The sequence below is a fragment of the Podarcis filfolensis genome (genome assembly GCF_964270895.1).
Source record: "Podarcis filfolensis genome assembly, chromosome: 12".
Classification (NCBI taxonomy): domain Eukaryota; kingdom Metazoa; phylum Chordata; class Lepidosauria; order Squamata; family Lacertidae; genus Podarcis; species Podarcis filfolensis.
Genome location: NC_139614.1, coordinates 55,090,648 through 55,103,953, shown reverse-complemented (window position 1 = coordinate 55,103,953; position 13,306 = coordinate 55,090,648). Strand labels below are relative to the sequence as shown.

General features: G+C 44.0%; 2 protein-coding genes across 25 annotated transcripts in view; both read left to right on the top strand.

The window, feature by feature from the left end:
• The window catches only part of LOC310745908 (uncharacterized protein), a 216,616-nt gene that overhangs the window by 27,662 nt on the left and 175,648 nt on the right, over positions 1–13,306 (top strand). For all 24 annotated transcript variants that reach the window (XM_083579072.1, XM_083579061.1, XM_083579079.1 and 21 more), the window contains exon 2: positions 8,687–8,735. The gene's annotated coding sequence lies outside the window, so the exon portion shown is untranslated. The remainder of the gene's footprint in view (positions 1–8,686; positions 8,736–13,306) is intronic.
• LOC310746067 (polypeptide N-acetylgalactosaminyltransferase 4-like) overlaps positions 1–13,306 on the top strand; it is a 112,143-nt gene that overhangs the window by 92,317 nt on the left and 6,520 nt on the right. The gene's annotated exons all lie outside the window — the stretch shown is intronic.

The following is a 13,306-nucleotide window of genomic DNA, read 5'->3' as shown; positions in this document are numbered from 1 at the left end:
TCCTTGACTTGGTGCAGTTGGGAAAGGGCTGCTGCAGATTAGACTAACGGGGTTAGCTTGCACTGCTTGAAATTCAGTTCTTCAGAATGAAAATGCCCCCATGACAGACTGCCAGTGACAGTTATTCAATCAAACTAAGCCTAGTTGGGCCTAAGTTAGATTGCAGTCAGAGGAATAAAATGACTCGGTTTTACTCATTTGTTCCCAATACTTATCCACCACTTTTCACCATAATATTATTACCATTACCATTATTAATTAGATTTGTATACTGCCCTTCATGAAAAGATCTCATAGATGGTCACACTGCACTTTACAGAACAAATTTATATTTATTTATGGCATTTCTCCCCCACCTTTTTCTCCAAAGAATACGTGGTTCACCCCTTTCTTCAGTTAAGCCCTAAAATGACCATGTGAGGTAGGTTAAGAGGCAGTGACTGGCCCAGAGTCACCCAGTGCAGTGAGCTTCGTGGCAGAGTTTGGATTGGAACCCTGGTCTCTCAGGTCCTATTCTAACACTTGAGCCACTATACCACACTGTCTCTCAATTAAAAAGGTAATCAATCCATGCAAATAATATGGTGTTTAAAACATAAAACGCAAAGCTAAAGGTCAAAGTGTGTGTATGTCTGACTTATATGTTTGGCAAGCATTTTCCTTTGGCCTTGCTTTAATTAACAATATTGCTCATAATGTGATTATTTTGAAATAGCTGGCCTGAACACACCACCTAGTTGTTCTTTTTCATCCCTAAAGAGATAAAATACTTATTCAGGATATAATTAGCTTGATTTTCAATTTTTTTAAGAATCCCAGAATGAATAGCAAAAAGTAAAGGCACCTAGTTTTATAAAACACCTTAAAAAAATACTTCAAATGACATCATAAAAACAGCAGAATGAGACAGGTTAAGAAATCTAATACTCCAGCAGCAACAGAAAAACCCAATGGTAAAACAGAGGAATACAGAACCACCCAAAATGCAGAGGCAAATGGACTTGGCACACAAAACTTGATAGTGAGGATGTCAGGTGAGTCTTCCTGGGGAGAGTATTTTCCGTGAATGAGTCGCCACCACTAAAAGGCCCTTTCGCTGATCTGTCTCTGCTCTGCAGGCAGGGAAACTTGGAGAAGAGTGTCTGATGCAGATCTTATTTCTCAAGCAGGTTTGCATAGCAAAAGGTGGTCCTTAAATTCTACTTTGGGCCTCTGATTTCTTTTCAATAATAAAGAAGGGATCAGCGGTGGCAGCTGAGACCCAGATTTTAGGGACTTACTGAGACAGCTTTCCCTAATTCTTGGCCGCTGCATAATAATTGCCTGCAGCGTCTGAGCGGAGCAGAGAGAGAGGGTCCTTTAGGACCAGCCTGAGTTAGGGACCCTTTCTCCAGGGGCCATTCCAGGGTGAACTGTGACCAAGTTTGAAGGAAGAAGTGAGACAGAGATGAAGATGATTTATTAAGTTTATTGGTCACTTGCCAAAGGCAACTCAAAGCAACTTACATCCAAACAACCAAAACCCTACATAGATCCATTCACCCATTAAGGTAATACATTTAAAAAATCCCACCCTGTCAAATGGCCACAGATAGAGGTGGGAGACCCGTTGGATAATCTTTAGACTATCTTTAAGTAAATCTTTTTGCAAGGGTGACAATTGTTTCTGTGGGAAGGCTGTTAGGTAAAATGCATAATACTGATAATATGCAGGGACTTTTCCTGTCCTAAGGGAAGAAGTATTACGTAATGCATGTCATTGGTGTGGGCTGTCAAACAGGTCGCGGAAACCAAGTCTGATGGAGAGCATAAGTCTGGATTCTGAAAGATATGGGTGCCGGTTCTGGTTGTTAAAAGAAAATGGCAGCTGTGGTCTGGCATCATTTTCAGGAAGGGATATGTTCTTCCTTGCCTGCTGTAGAATAGTTTATTGATGTTTAGTCCTCTTTCTGCAAATCAGAGTGTTATTTTTTAGAAGTGAGGGCCAAACTGTATGTTCTGCGATTGAGGTGTCAGTATCCCACTCCCCCTTTTAATGCTACGCAGGCTTGTGGGGGGCTGGGTGGAGGCTGCAAGCTTGATAGCAGCGGTGAAAAACAGCCTGCAGGGCAAGGGTTAAGCACCCTCTTCCGCACTCCCCCCCCCCCACTACTACAGAACAGTACAGTCGAATTCCCAGCTGCATTTGAGTAAAAAATAAAAATGCATTGTATCCAGATCTGTTCATCCTTCCATGGACGGTCCTTTGATTCAGCAGAGGCTTCTATGACAGCAAGGGGAAGAAACAATTTCCCCCTTCTGCAGCTCCTCAGACCCCTTCTCCGTTCTGCAGGGTCCCCCCAACCCTCTGGATCAGAATTTCAAGGGCTTGTGAGAGGAAGGGAAATTTGCAACAGCCACCTTGTACGCTCTCCTTTCTGCAGAAGCCTCCCCAGCATCAAAGAGCCTTTTGTGAATAGGAGGAGGCAGCATCGTGTCAGGAGATTTCCATTGCCAGGAGAGTTCTGGTCCAGAACATCTGGAGGGCACAAGATCCATGAAGGCTGCTGGGACACACCTGCCGGTTCCATTTTTTAAAAAACATAAACTTAATGAAGATATAAAAATGGAATACAGTAAGCCTGTGACTTACGCACCTTTAACTTGTGCGCATTCAGCTTTATGCAATTGAAGGGGTTGAGTGTGCAGGGGGAAAAGACTTTGGCAGTCCTACCTACCCAATGTGTTTTGACTATACACGATTTTGGGTTTAGGCGCGATCTCCAGAACATAACCGTTGCTCAAGTTGTGGGCTTAATGTACCGTAAAGAAATAACAATGAACCCACCCACCCCCACTTCTTGCCTGCTCCTTGAAACAGGAGCCCTAATGCTTGATGTTAACAGGACACTAGGAAGGTGATGGGGAGGATCATGCCATGGAAATGTTCTTACAGTGGAGCCAGTCGTGAATCAGTGGTTTGCACTCCCAAGTTCCTTGCTGCTCTTGTCCTCCTTTGAGGGAGTTGACGTGTAGTTCTTTTCTTCCTTAACACAAGAACCTCATCTGATGGAGGGGACGTCTCAGTCTTCCCTCAGAAACAATTCCCCTGATGTCATTGCTGGACATCGTTCAGTCCGCCTGGCAGGAGACGCCTATAGCCGTTATAAACTAACGCCGTGATTTACCTCTTCGGCAGCAAGGGGTTGTTTAATTTTACCAAATTAGCAGTTAAGGGAGGAGGTTCCTGGGGCGCCTGTCCAAAGTGGCTGGACTCTGTTCTTAAGGAGCCATCTTGCTTGCCAAGCCTTGGGCTGCAGACGCCTCCTCCCCACCCCAAAGACCCTCCTTTGGCAGAGTTGGAGCTTGCGATATAAATGCTGGATTGGCTGCCTCTCAGGCTGTGTTCTCTCCCCCCTGCAACGCCTGCTTCTTTTTTGTTCTGCACTTTGTAACTTGCCTGTGGCAGAGCCCGTTTGTTTTTGTTTTTTTGGTCTGGGGGGTGAGCGTTCCAGGTTCAGCTGAAGGTTGCGGGCTGCAAAAATCCATCCTCATGTGTTGGTAAACAATATGACACAAGATACTGTTCTGCCTCTCTGCATCCCTGTGGAACTTGATGCTGACAAGGCAGAAAACCTCCTCTGGAGGGCATTGGGATAATAAGGGTTCATTCAGGATGCCAGGCCAGATGCGATGGGTCTCTCCTTTCTGCGGGCAGGGCAGAGGAGGCTGGCTGTTAGACTGAATTATCGTTCGCTGCTTGGATGGTTTTGCGGGAAAACGGCCAAGCCTTATTTTAAAGGGAATAAAGTCAAAGACCCCTGTGTACATTGGCTTCCCAAGTCTTGTTTGTGCTTTGAAGAAAAATTTGTGCTTTATTTAGTGAAGAAGCTCAACTCGTGGATTTGAATTCTCTTCGAACAGTGTTTACCAGTTATTTCTCCCAGTTTGGCTTGTTGGGAGCACAACAGAACTTTGGGGCACACGGATTTTTGGAGCGCAGAAGTCACAGCAATATTAATATTTATAGCTGCCCATCAATAAGTATTTCTTGACTAGCTTACAAAAGGAGACTGTTGGAAGGCTACGGGATACAGTAATTAAAATCGGGCCTTTTTGCTTTCTTTTTATATACAAACTGGACTGATTCTGTGAGGCAGTAACTTGATTCGGAGCAGGGATGTGTCTAAAACTTGGCCGCTCTGTGGAAAGTGAGCCTGCCAGCTTAAATGCTTGATTTAAGACCGTGGCAAGTCTAGATGCTGGCAGAAAGCCCAGGTAGAAGATAGTAGTTATCCAAGAGGTGAATTGTATTTGGTTCCATCTTTTGACAAGCTAGGATTACTATTAAGAGGAACAAACGTTTCTCCTCTGCCAAAAGAAACCTAAGGCAGACTTCCCCAACCTTGTGCCCTCCAGATGTGTTTGGGCTATTCACATCTGCCCCGGCCAGCATAGATGGCTGTTGCCTGGAGATGGTGGGCGAAACATCTGGATGACATCAAGTTGCAGAAGGTTTCATGAGGGGTTACTTAGTGTTCACCCTAGACAGCTTTGTTCCAGAAACCAAGAGGTGTGGAAAATCACACTTTGTGTCGTCCGGCAGGCAGCTTTAATACATCCAAGTCTGACTAATCAGAGGCTCACGGTGCATTCGTGGACAGATCGTAATGTTAAAAGAGCTTGGTGGCTGAATCAGCATCCTCTTTTCAACATGGCTAACCAGATGCCTGTGGGAAGCCTGCAAGCATATTAACAGATCCAGCCCCTGCAATCGTCATCATCTGAGGTCCTTCTTCATGTGCTTCCTCCATGAGAGGTCTGGAGGGCAGCAACATGAGAATGGGCCTTAGCTGTGGTGGCTCCCCACTTGTGGAATGCCCTCCCTAGAGAGGCTCACTTGGCACCTTCATTACATATCTTTAGGCTCCAGGTGAAAATGTTTCTCTATAACCAGGCCTCTGGCTGATTAACATTCTACGTAGCCTTATAAATACGTTTATGGGAGGGAGTTATTGGTTTGTTTTTGTTTTATTATGTATCTTGTGTTCTCTTTTTGTATTTTTATGTAGAGAACCGCCCTGTGATCTTCAGATGAAGGGCTGCATACAAATTTTAATAATGATAATAAGCCGAATGTGAGTGCAACAGCAAGTTTCACAGCTAGTGATTCTCAGGAACTGGTATAAATGAGCTTGGTGAAGTTGGTGGCCATTATTAAGGGGCATTATGGACCTTTACAACCATTTCTCTAGGACGGTGATTCATACAGAGTAAAGTTGAGAGCTTGCACCTGCCAAAATCCCAGGCTGAAGGGAAGCAAGTGGCAAGTTGCTTGCTTCCATTCAGATTAGTTTTTTTGGAGGTGGGCATGCTAATCTTCTCTGTATTGTTCCAGTTTTAGTATATCTGCTGTGATAGTGAGCACCTTTCAGCTCAGTTTTGAGACCTCTGTCATGCTGTCTATTCTAGTTTCTACTAGTTTCTACTAGCCTTTATTGGCATAAGAAGGTGTCTTTTCTGTTCAGAGACTGTGTGCAGAACCCTCTGTTCCAGCTGGGTTATGGGGTGTGCTCTGTGTACCGTATTTTTTGCTCTATAAGACTCACTTTTTCCCTCCTAAAAAGTAAGGGGAAATGTGTGTGCGTCTTATGGGGCGAATGCAGGCTGCACAGCTATCCCAGAAGCCAGAACAGCAAGAGGGATGGCTGCTTTCACTGCACAGCGATCCCTCTTGCTCTTCTGGCTTCTGAGATTCAGAATTTTTTTTTCTTCTTGTTTTTCTCCTCCAAAAACTAGGTGCGTCTTGCGGTCTGGTGCGTCTTATAGAGCGAAAAATACGGTATATGTTTGGGGGGGGAAGCAAACAAAGGTTCACTTCAACTAACCTTGATTTTCCTGCATACCTGTGAAGGTCTCTGCCCTTTTCTGCTCTCCTTGCTCAATATTGGGAATGATTTGGCCAAGGTGAAGTAGCACCAGTTCCACTGAGCCATGCAGAATATAGGTTGTGTCTTCTGATCTCTGTTGACAGAAGCAGATGAGCTGTGATGTCGAAGTGGAAGGCCAAGTCTCAGTGGTTCCCTGCTCCTCTCTCATCGAGAGTGTGCCGTCCCTGCTCTGCCCTCTGCCTTCTCTGTCTCTTTTTTTAAACTTTGCTTAAGCTGCTGAATGTAGAGCAAGCATGTTAGGAAATTTCCTATCATGAGAGCTGTGTGTGTGCGCGCGAGAAAGAGAGAGAAAGAGACAGACAGACAGAGATAGAAGAATGACGAGTTGGAAGGAATCAACTACACAGTAGAAATCACACCAGCACATTTGTCCTGTGCAAAAAAATATGTTTGTTGACTCCCTGCCAAGAAAAATCCAAATTTTACCCCCCCCCCCGGCAGCTGAATTTTGTGATTGGGATTAAAAATGCACATTACGTGAATCGTAACTAGCATTTTCCTGCAAAGTGCAATGAAGAACAGTGGGGTGCTTGGGCTGAGGGAGAGAGCCATAGCTTTGGGGGAGCTGTACCCTCCAGAAGCTCTGCTTAGTGCTGCTCTTAATTTCTGAGCTGGTGGTTTTCAGACATCAGTCCTGGGATCCCTGGGGTTTATCGATAATGAAAATCGGTAAGGGCTGCCAAAGTGTATATGCATGTGAAAGTCAGCACAGAGAGAATATTGGGTGTGGGGATCAACTGGGCCTGTCTGGTGGCCAGTGCTGGCTGACAGCGTGCCCATGGAGTGGTTTGCGCCCATCAGTGCGCAAGGGTTCGGAGAGGATAGAGCAGGATGCTTCAAAGCCACCAGATGCTGCCAATGCTATGTTCTGCAACCAGTTTTTCAGCTAGTATCTTCGAGTGTTCGAAACTCATATATATAAGCTATTCACCAAATGCTACCTTAAACCTAAGTTATGGTGGCCACAACGGAATGTCTAGGTGCCATTTACCCCCCCAATGGAATTTATTATTGTTATTAATTTCATTTCTATACTGCTTTATATTTTAAAGGAAAAACCTGAGAGCAGTTAGCAACACATTAAATATTCAATAAAACAAACCAGTATAAAACAAATGCAAGTTTCAAGGAAAATATTTCAGATCCTTCTCTAAGTTACATTAGGCTTTCTTCATATTTATTTAACTTACTTAATTTATAGTGCTGCCCCATACCAGAAGGACTCTAGGAGGGAAGTGTGGTCAAGTGGTTAGAGTGTCAGACAAGGACCTGGGAGATCAGGGTTCAATTCCCCACTCAGTCCTGAAGTTCACTAGGTCACCTTGGAGTCATTCGCAGCCTCTTCACCTATCTCACAGGGTTGTTGTACGGATTAGATGAGGTGGGGGGTGAACCATGGACTCCTTGGCTATAAAGGTGGGAGATAAATGCAATAAATTAGCTCTTCTGCTGACCTGCTTAAGAAAGCTGGAGGGACCAGCCAGGTGGAGATGTTAGTTGCCAGCCTTGCATCCAGAGATCTCCACCTGGTCACAATTGGATCAGTGGTCAGTTTCGCCAGTCACAAAACACTCACGACACCTGGTGGATTTCTAATACTGGCATTTGCCCCGAGCATGGCTTCACTTACAACCTTCAATGTGCTTGATTAACATTTAATTGCTTCTGTGACCCGCCCTCAGTGTCGCAACGCTGGGCACTTGCTGAAAAACATTCTGCTTGTGATGGGAGCGCATTCTAGCCTTGGCCGTTGCTTCTGCATGTCTGCCGACATGTAGCGTGGGCAGGGCTTTGTGCTGCACCTCCACTTGGCGTTAAGTAAATGCGGATGGAGGTGGCAGGATGTGTTGGGTGGGGCTGTGTCTGGTGTTACCATCCGTGGAGCCCATGTAGATAGCAAGATTGGCAGAACATTTGTTTGTTTGTTCATTAGATTTGTATACCACCCTATACCTGCGGATCTCAAGGTGGTTCGCAAGATAAAATCACAATATAAAAACACAAAATACATAATCAAAATAAAACCCCAAAACAATCCATTTATTTCATTCCTCCTGAGTGTTGACTGGAGGTAGTGGCCACTCATAGCTGAGTTATCCAGGCACAACTTGGGTTAAGTGGGTCTAGAGCTGCTTCTGTTGAACCCTTGGCCATCCCATCCATATGACTTTGCATTGGGAAGCACAGTTCCCACTAGCGGGTGGGTCTTCAAAGTTGCTAAATTCGAACTTTCTTTTAGTCTGCTTAAGCGTGGTTTTACCTGTTGCGTAGTTGAGTTAGAGACATCTGACTGCTGTGCGAAGTGCTAAACCTTCTCTCTGATTACATCATTGTTTACTTGATTAGAAATAATTGTGCAAGTAATTAAATGGGTGTGCGCTCACTCTAGCCGGGTTTCACTTCTGTGCGATGAACAGCTCCACGCTGTTGCAAAGTCTGGAGCGTTTCATTGCTTCGGCCTTCCTTAATGGGATACTATCTAGGCTGTTACCTTAATTGAAGTTTATATTGAATGGTGCGCAAGAAGCCGCATAGATCTGGATTAGTATCCTAATGACTCTCTTGTCTCTCTCGAGAGGGGAGGCTACGTGGCCAAGACAATCCTAGACAATGCAGTGACACGGATGATAAAGGAAGGCACTTTAGGTTGGTTATGCTCCTCTGACAAACAAATTAGCAGGGTTATGTGTATTCTGAAACAAGAGCAAATTATTGGAAACTCTGCAACTGTTTCTTTTAAATATTTTATTTTGCAGATAAGCGGTTTGTGAGATCCAGGACACACTAAGGGATTATCTGCTTAAGGTAAGAGCTGCTTTTCGTTATAGGCACTGCATTGCCTATTTCAGTATCTGCAGGCTGTTCCAGCACCCGAAAGTTGCTAGCCCATCTTGCGCCTCTGTTTTGCAGAAGTTGTTTGTTTGTTTGTTAGCCAACACATTTATATACTTCTTAATTATTCCCATTTCTGAGAGGTGTACAGACAGAGCAACCCACAGCAAAATGGGGTAACGAAACAGTAAAAATACACCATAAATTTCCTGCTGGAACAAGGAAGTCTTAGTCATGGGTCTGAAGTTTGGCAAGGAGGGGGCCTGTCTAATCTCAGTTGGGAGGGATGTTCATCACACTGACTGCATGGCTTCTAGTGACTACAGGCTGTGTATCTGGGCCATGAGGGGGTCACCAAATATCTCACTGATCAAGCTGGGAACAAGGGGGTCCCTAATATATTCTGGACCCATTTTAAGGCCTTGTAAATTAATGCAAGACCCTTGAACCTGGCCCACTAATCAAAGCTCCCTGCTAGAAGAAATGTTTTACTTGCCTTATAGGTAGCTGGATTGTACGTGCAATTGGTGCAGAACCATTCAAATTTCAGTAGGCAAAGACCAGAGAGTACTGGAGCTGGAGACTTAGCAGTGTAGCATTTTGGGGCTCATCTGGCCATCGCAGGAGTAGACAAAGATGAGGTCATTTTGCTACAGCATTTCAAGTGCTGACTTGGCGTGTGTAGGAGTCCCTTGGGGGAATCTTTGCCAATGAAATATGCCGCTACCTCACCCTTTCAGGGTTCGTTTGCCTTGAGTTGTCTTTGGGGCTTTCTGTCGCTTTGGATCTGTTCTTCCTAAGGGCCTCCTGAGCAATATCGGAAGCATATCCATGTTTGTGTTAAGCAGTTTGCTTGCTTTGGTCCTTGGTGTAGAAATTTACTTGCGCAGTTAATAGTTTTGTCACCTTGGTGCAATATAGATAGGAGGGACATCTGTGCCACATATGTTCGAAGCAAGGCAGAAGAGCCAGATAGGGCACAGCACATCTGTTAATGATGCCTCTTACAGGCACTGCTTGCCGGAAATGAAAATGTTGCTGAGCGAGTCCACATGGAATCTAATTAGGAGAAAACCTCTTGGTAGAACTGGGTTCTCTTGCAGATCACAGGGCAGAGACACTTAACACCTCCATCTAAGAGGAGAGTCTGATGTAAAAGCCTTATTTCCTTTCCTTTCGCTTCAGCTGTTCTATAAAATGCTGCGTATGTAGTTGCTGCTGTTTAACCAAATCCATTCACTGCAATATCTGCTGTGCAGAATCCCACAACATGTTATTCACCCCACCCCAGAAGGTACAACAAATGGCTTGTTATGCAGAATTGCCTGTGATTATTCTGTAAGTTGCTGAAGCCCTTGACTTTACTGGAAACTGTACTCAGCCAACCCTGCTGTTGCCTGAAATCTCACCAAGTGTTGGCCCAGGTGCTTTGAAGCCTGAGGGACTAGAAACTTGATTTCTAAGTGCAACTCCCCAGATGACTCATTTTTGTGCGCATAGCTGGAATATGTTGTCCTGACTGTGATGATGCATCATTATACCTGCAGAGAGTAGCATAAGGAAACAGCATTGGGGGGAATTGTAAGCAGAAGTTTCGTTGCATTGTGGGGCCCTGTGGTTAGCAGCTGCAATAAGGCTTTCAGAGAGAAGTTAACTGCTTCAGTGGGGTTGTTCCATGACAGATCACCACAAATTTTATGTGAGTTTGTGTTTTTGGTATCCACTTAAGTACTTTCATGAACTCACTGTTATTCCTCTAGGATCTTGACCTCTTTTAAAAGGGGGGGGGGGTTACATTAGCCACAGCAGAACAGCCAATTTACCGCAACACAGCTCCTTTACAACACCTGTGCTACTGACTGTCAAACTTCGGTATTGTTAATTCAGGTAGGTAGCCGTGTTGGTCTGACGTAGTCGAAATAAATAAATAAAAATTAAAAAATTGTCCAGTAGCACCTTAAGAGACCAACGAAAGCTTATACCCAGAACAAACTTAGTTGGTCTCTAAGGTGCTACTGGACAATTTTTTAATTTTTAAAATGTATTTGGTATTGTTGAAATATATACATACAACAACAAATCCATTTTTTGTTGTGAGACTCAAACTGGGTCTGCTAGATGTGGCTTGTGGAGCCCCTCCAGGATCAGAGGCCTTGAAGTTTAAACTTAATTAGTTTCATAGTAGATCTGCCCCTGTGTGAATGTCCAGTGGTTATTAAGACATTTTGTACCCCCTCTCAATCAGAGCAAAGAGCAGCCCCATGTAACACGCCCCCCCCCCGGATATTTCAGTGAAACTGGCCTATTTCTGAATCAGAACATAGTGGATATAATTGGTAAGTAGCCATAACACACAGAGCAATCCTCCTTTTAAGGATTGCTGTCTCTTGAATGAGCGGGGCGACGCCAAAGCAACATGCTGGCGAGAGCCTTCGCTGCAAGAGGAGCGATGCTCACCTGCACACTTGACGTCTACGGCCCCTTTGAGAGAAGGGAGGGCTCCCTGCCTTATGACCCTGCCCAGATCTAGGATTTAGCTCATTGAAAATCCTCCCAGGATCCTCTCTTAGGAATCAAGATTGTGTGACTATTTGGAGCCTCCTCATTCCTCCACCCCTTTGCTAACTAAAGAAGGAATTAAAACAGAACATACGCAGAAAAAAGCAAGAATCACAACTCTTTGCATTATATCTCCTTGGCCTGCGCAAAAGTTTCTGGGGGCTTTTAGCGATTGCTTTTTTTTCTCCTTACGGCACAAGCTGTTATTTATGTGTTGTTTTTACCTGTATGGGCCTATGGCCGTCATAAATGATATTCTTCTTCTTTCTGGGGGCTCATACGAGACCTCTGTGAGTGGGTGAAGCCCATTTTAGTTTTTTCGCACCATGTCAGGGATCCGTGATTTGGATGGATGAAAAGGAAAGCTGTTATAACTATCAAACTGCATCATCATCATTCTTATTAATTATTATTATTACCTGCCCTCCACCCCACCCAAGGTCCCATGGGGGGTTACAGCATTAAAACACAAGATCAAAAACTGTTTAAAACAAACAGGCCAAACCTTACGCCAAAGAATAAACGGACATAAATCGGACATCAAGAATCACAAGACAGAGAAACCAGTAGGAGAACACTTCAATCTCCCAGGACATTCTATACAAGATCTCAAAGTAGCTGTATTACTACAAAGGAATTTCAGAAATAGACTGGAAAGAGAAGCTGCTGAATTGCAACTCATTACCAAACTTAAAACCATGGAGAGACCTGGTCTGAACAAAGACATTGGATTCTTATCTCATTATACATGACAAAGCCATTTTTCACCTTCTCACCCCTTGCTTTTTCCTGTAAGACCTATTGCAGTCGTTAAGAGTCGTCAACAGGCTCATCACAGCTATCTGCCAACCACCCATTCCCACCACCCTTCTGAGTAATACCCCTCCCCACCTTCTCACTATATAGAAGGATCTGGCAACTTCTGTTTCAGTGTATCTGAAGAAGTGTGCATGCACACGAAAGCTCATACCAAGAACTAACTTAGTTGGTCTTTAAGGTGCTACTGGAAGGAAAAAAATTTTTTTGTTTTGTTTAAAACAACTTGCAGTTGTAGAAGTAAGGTGGATCCTAAAAACATATACAAAAGAACAGGGCAGGAGCCTTCTGTCAAGTGCAGCCTCCTGCTCCCCACAGTGACCAGCTCACAGGCCAGATGAAGTAGGCAACTGCTCTTCCCCACTGTCTGCCCTTGAGGAACTGGTCTTCAGAGGTGTGCTGCCTCTGGACATGGAGGTTTCATTTAGCTAATGACCTGCCCTTCACCTTAATATTCTAGGGTGGTTTGCAACAGTGTGAAGTACAGCATTAAAAACAGTTTAAAGCAAACTGCAGTCACAAGAACAGGCTGGGCGCTTAGAATATGTGTCAAAGGCTGGGGTAAATAGGTACATCTTCAGTATACAGTGGTACCTCGGGTTAAGTACTTAATTTGTTCCGGAGGTCCGTTCTTAACCTGAAACTGCTCTTAACCTGAAGCACCACTTTAGCTAATGGGGCCTCCAGCTGCTGCTGTGCCGCAGGAGCACGATTTCTGCTCTCTTCCTGAAGCAAAGTTCTTAACCCGAGGTACTATTTCTGGGTTACTGGAATGAAGCTATGTGGTTTTAGCAGAAAGGTTATAAAGGTTTAGGAAAAAACAGACTGTTAATTGGTGAAAGGAGGGAAAGTTAAGTTATATTATATTAAGATAAATTACAGGACAAAAATTGGGAAAGAGGGAAAGGATTTGCTGAAATAGCTAACTGAACTAGAATACAAAAAAGGGAGGCGTGAGGAGGTCAAGGAAACAAGCAAATGAAAGATAAGTTATGGGAAGGTTCGTTGTGTTTTTTAATTGTTTCTATTTTTCTTTTTTTTTCTTTTTCATTTTTTTTTCTTTTTTCTTATTGTGATGTATTGTACTGCTTTTGTTTAATTTGGTGTTTTCTCTTTTTTCTTTTTGTAACCTTTAAAATTTTAATAAATATTATTAAAAAAAAAAACAA